Source organism: Nuphar pumila, chromosome 7, assembly GCF_984573655.1.
Source record: "Nuphar pumila chromosome 7, dmNupPumi1.hap1.1, whole genome shotgun sequence".
NCBI classification, from domain to species: Eukaryota; Viridiplantae; Streptophyta; class Magnoliopsida; order Nymphaeales; family Nymphaeaceae; genus Nuphar; species Nuphar pumila.
In genome coordinates, this window is record NC_143255.1 from 124,319,198 (window position 1) to 124,324,513 (window position 5,316).

Sequence of the window (5,316 nt, forward strand, 5' to 3'; positions counted from 1 at the left end):
GAAAGTATATCTGATGACAGTAGTCTGCATTGACAGATGCTCCGGATAGAATGATAACAATTAACCTTACCAAATTCCCCCATTATGCTACTTCAGAAATAAGACCAAGTTTTAGCAAACAAGAAATGAAAACAACAGAATAGGTCCAATAGGAGACTACCTCCAACTCATAGGCCTTCTCGTTGCAATCAGTGACACATTTGACATTGATGCCTCACCAGATTCAACAATACGCTTCTCAAGAATCCTCATTTGCTTCCGTTTCTCCTGAATTTCACCTTCCAACTTTTGTATCTGTGATTTTTAATAAGCCAGGTAGATGTTGTCAACATTATGAAAAAACAGTAGACTAAGGACAGAAGACTGCACTAGTTTTCATGAGAAATGACCTCTAACAACTAGCCAGCCAGCCCAGACAAGGTAAATCAAGTGGCATATATAATTGATACAACATAAAACCAGCATATTGTCTTCAACTGGTTCTGTGAGGATAGACATATGCTGCGTATGTAACACCAACTATTTCAACAGAAGGCAGTGATATTCATGATAAAGTTTACACCGTAGTAGTTTTCCATGTCTAATGCTTATCCATAGATAATCTGGCATTGTTATGAAAATGAATCATGAATAGTTTTGTTCTTATAGGAGGCACAGGAAGAAATGTTACAATTCTTAACCTTACAATTACACATACAACTCTTGAAATACATTAGCTGAACACCAAGCACAAGTAATTCAATACAAAACCACGAAAAGACAATAGCATTAGGCAGTAACAATAGAAATTGTCAACTGCAAACCTAATATCAAGGAGCCTATTTGATTACCTTTAATTTCATTTGATCAAAGAAGGCTGAAGGGCTGATCCTGGTTAAGCTTTTCTTCATCAGAGGAGCCTCTAGATCTCCTCCTCCTTAATAGAAAAAATGCAAGAATCCCTCCAATAACTAAAAGAGTTATCACTATTCCAGCTATACCCCCACCACTTGATTTCTTTCCACCTCCTCCACTTGGGCTGTTATTACCACCAGAATTATGACCCCTTCTGGTGGTGTAAATGGTGGTGGAGGTGCAGGGCCTGTGTTCCATGAATTACCATCTGTCCTGAAAAAATTTCATGAGCTAAAGCTTCAGTATATCACAACAATTGTTGTTAGAAACAACCTATAACACTGTAGCAATTTAGAAGCACTTCAAATTTCTTCAAGCCAGATAAATAGGAAATTTCTTTTATGACTCATAAATTACTCACTGAATGTTTATGATATTTCTCAATTGTGCCGGTATCCAACCAGTAAAATGATTATGGGAAATATTCCTGCAACCAAAATAAATTGATGATGTACTACATACCCTCACGCTTTAAGGAGATGAAATTTTTCCTCACAGTACATCTTCCACTTACATGTCTTGTAGTGGAAGATAGGCAAGGACATCCAATAGAGCCTGTGAACTGGTTGTTTTGCAGATACCTGTGACAAGACAAATAACAATGATACTGCATAAATAAGACCAACTTTTGTATCTCCTGTACTGGTCTGTCATGTTCTTTAGGGTTCACAAACTCTGTAATGCCAAACTTCTTTGCTGGAAAAAGCCAGGAAAATTGACCACATAAGCAATGAGTGGAAGAACTAAAGTTTGTTTACCACAATTAAAGCAATAGTTTTTACCTTCTTCAAACCTACTAGAATTCAAATCAACACCAATAATTCTTGAAGCACCAGCAATTCTTGCACCTTCAGCTGCCTGAATATCTTTATGTCATAAATAGTTGAATGGAGAAGCTAAAACCAGTGAAGAAACATAGTGAAATAATTGTACTCACAGCAAGTCCTACAGCACCCAGGCCAAAAACAGCCACCGTTGATCCCTTCTTTGGTTTTGCAACATTGAGAGTGGCACCTAACCCTGAACCCAGAAAAAGTTTAGAAACTATTCACTTCATCCCATAGAAAAACAAACAACGACTAACAACCCAATACCATAAGGTGGTTACCTGTTGAAATTCTGCAACTTAGGATACATACTTTGTCCAATGGTGCTAATGGATTGATTTTTGCAAGGCAACCTTGTTGAACAACAGTGTATTCACTAAATGTCGATGTGCCTAAGAAGTGATTAACTGGAGTTCCATTAATAGAAAAGCTGGATTTTCCATCACTAAGCATCACACCTCTCTCTGTGTTTATCCTTAAAAGCTCACACATGTTGCTTTCTTCAGACTTGCAGTGGGCACATTCTTTACATTCTCCAGTGAAAACTGGAAGAACATGATCCCCCACTTGAAAATCTGTCACCCCTTCTCCAACACTCTCCACAATGCTGAAAACCAACTAACCTGGCCAGCAGAATGGTGGAAAATGGGCGAATCGAGCAGAGTGGTGGGGCTGAGGCCCGATGGGATGGTGATGAACGGCGGCTGAGGGCCAATGACGGCGAGCCCCAAGGGGTTCCCCAGCTTGACACCTCCAACGTCTCCTTCCCCCTTCCCGGATAAACCCACCGGCTTGACGCCACTGCGGGAGGCGATCAAGGCGTTGGGAGAGGCCATGGCGCCTGCGAGCAGCTGCCAGAAGGAACGGCACTCTGTCTCGGGGTCGTTCTCGACGAAGAAAGAGGAGACGAGGGTCACGGGGCCGAGGCTAACCTCCCCCTTGAAGAACCCCTCCAGTGAGGGTCTTCCAAGAAGGGTGATCGTCGATCGAGGAGGAGGAATCAAAGCAGCCAAAGCAGGACCACTACCATCACTCTCCCCTTAATTAGCTACCGGTCGCGACAGATTAACAACGGATTTTTTTTCACCCCGAAGTTGCAACGAATTTTGAGGCGGAATGTTTTTGTCGCTAATTAACGATGAATTTTGAGATATAATTTTTCTATCGCTAATTTCAATTATAGGAACAGCTAATTTACTCTAATTAATCCATCATAAATTTGCGACGAAAATAATTCATCGCAAAATTTTGTCGCTAATTAAGGTTTTTCTTGTAGTAGATAGGTCGCGACCAAGTCTTCGTGCCGGGTGCGGTTTCTTCAGGTTATAAATCCAAAAAAATACTGAATTATAACCTTTTTTTTTGTGCATTTGCAATGTATGGTCTGCCTTGTTTTTATAAGTGGGGATGGTGTGCTGGCTTGTTCTCGAGGTTTTTTCTTGTAGAGGTGACCATCTGCATATGCCTTCAAGGGGTAGCTCACTGTTCCTGGTTTCATATATATATTATTTTTGCTCGATTCTTTGTGGATTCATTTCTTTATACATATTCCACCACCTTACCATCTAGGTGTTCCGCAAATTGCTTTGTCATCTAAAGTATGATGAAGCATCCAAAGTATTGGCTCTTCAATAGGACACGAATAACTAGTCAATCTACTAAGCTCTACGACCTTACTATGGAGCTCCTCCAGTCAAACCCTTATCTCAGTTACTACATTTTCATTGCATGCTGATGCAATTTTAAGAAAGAAGAAACTAAGTTACCACTCGGAGTTTTTCGCTGTCAGGACTGTGATCGTAAGTACCAGCTGCTAGGTCTCTAGTCCCGGGGGCAGTTCTTTTGTGTAAATATCAAAAAAAAAAGTTCCCATTTATAATTTTTTTTTATCTCAGAACATTTTGTTGCAAATTGACCAACATTACTTATGGTTCAACTCTTTAGTACAATTTAAAATCTGGTTTAGGTTATTTTGCAATTTTGCAATTTTTCAAAGAAATTATACTGGTCCTTAGTTAAAGATGATATGATATAGGCTCCTAGCCTTGGAGTTTTAAGCCACAGAACGATCCTAGCTATGGCAGGATGAGCCAGCATGACCAAGTCTTCATGCTGGTTGATGTTTTTTTGGGTTATAACTTTTAAGCTAGCATTTAGAATCCGCAAAAACGGATTGACGAATTCACAAAGGTGGTCGTCAATTGGTTTTGGAACAAATTTATTCACCAGCAGTTCTGCACCACACTGGATTGGGCAACAGCCTGTTGCTTACAGGAGTTCCAGGAGATAAGATTATTGCCTAGATAGACAGCGAAACCACCAATAAACTTGTTGTTGGGTTGGGTACCAGGTCCGCCCATGATGGGCGAGATCCGAACCCGGCCCACCATTTTAGGAGGGGACGGTTTTGGAAACCGACCCCCCCCCCTTTCTTTTCTGGGGTCTCTCTCATTTTGAAAGTAGAAGTGGAAAAGAGGGAAACGGCTGTGCACATTTGCTGTGTATGTACACAGTGATTAAATGTGCACAATAGAAGAAAGAAGAAGAAAACGGTGATAATGAATCAGTGGGCATTTGGTCTGTGGATAATCGTTCTTTCCAAGTGAGAGCACGAACTCGTTGAGCAAAGCAAGCATCATCGATCCGTTTTTTTTCTTCCGCAACAACCTGAAAGGTATGTATTCGAATCTCTTCATTGGTATCAGAGCAACGGGTTTTAGATGCTCGTTTTTGCTTGCGAATTTATTTTTTTTGTTGATTCATGGCCGGAATAAGAAGGGGTTCATGCTGGACGTATGGTATGGGGGCTTGTTTATATCCCTAGTGCCGAGGGCAACCCGATGGGCCAAGCCTACTCGGCTTGCCATGGGACAGGTTAGGGATGGCATGGGCTGGGCATGAGCCAGCCCAACATGATGGGTCTGACCTGCAGCCAGAAGGGCTGCTAAAACTCATGCCTTGGCTCTGAAGCACAAGCCACAGGCCTGCCCAGGACCTGTGGCAGCAATGGCCGGAATTTTTTTGCTCCCAGCCTGCGGCATATGCCGCAGGCTCAGTCCGGCCTGACCCGGCCCTGTGGCACAGGCCGCCGCAGGATTGTTTGCTCCTAGCCCTGCGGCATAGGCCGCCGGCTTAGCCCGACCTGACCGGTCCTGCGGTACAGGCCGCAGGCCGAGACCCAGCCCTACGGCATAGGCCGCGGGCAAAGCCCGGCCAGAACCCGTTCCTGCAGCATAGGCTGCAGGCTTAGCTCAGCCTGATCCAGCCCTGCAGCATAGGCTGCAGGCTTAGCTCAGCCTGATCCAGCCCTGCAGCATAGGCTGCAGGCTTAGCTCAGCCTGACCCAGCCCTGCGGCATAGGCTGCAGGCTTAGCTCTTGGCCCTGCAGCACAGGCTGTGGGCCGAGTTCATAGAACTGCGGCACAGGCTGAGAAATTTTTTGGCTGAACCCTGGTAGGGCCAGGGTCCTTGTGGGTCGAGGCATTTTAGCTAATGGTTGGAGCCACGAATGAGTCGGGCATTCATGAATCCATTTTTATTATTTATTATATATTTTATTCATGTATGTGAATGAATATGATATAATCATATTGAT

General features: G+C 43.2%; 1 long non-coding RNA gene across 1 annotated transcript; it reads right to left on the reverse strand.

The window, feature by feature from the left end:
* Positions 1-1,515: 1,515 nt before the first annotated feature.
* LOC149833325 (uncharacterized) lies at positions 1,516-1,914 on the reverse strand. Its single transcript, XR_016433156.1, has 3 exons — positions 1,832-1,914; positions 1,677-1,752; positions 1,516-1,590 (listed from the first exon to the last, which is right to left on the reverse strand). It is a non-coding gene; the product is annotated as an uncharacterized LOC149833325 (long non-coding RNA).
* Positions 1,915-5,316: the final 3,402 nt, after the last annotated feature.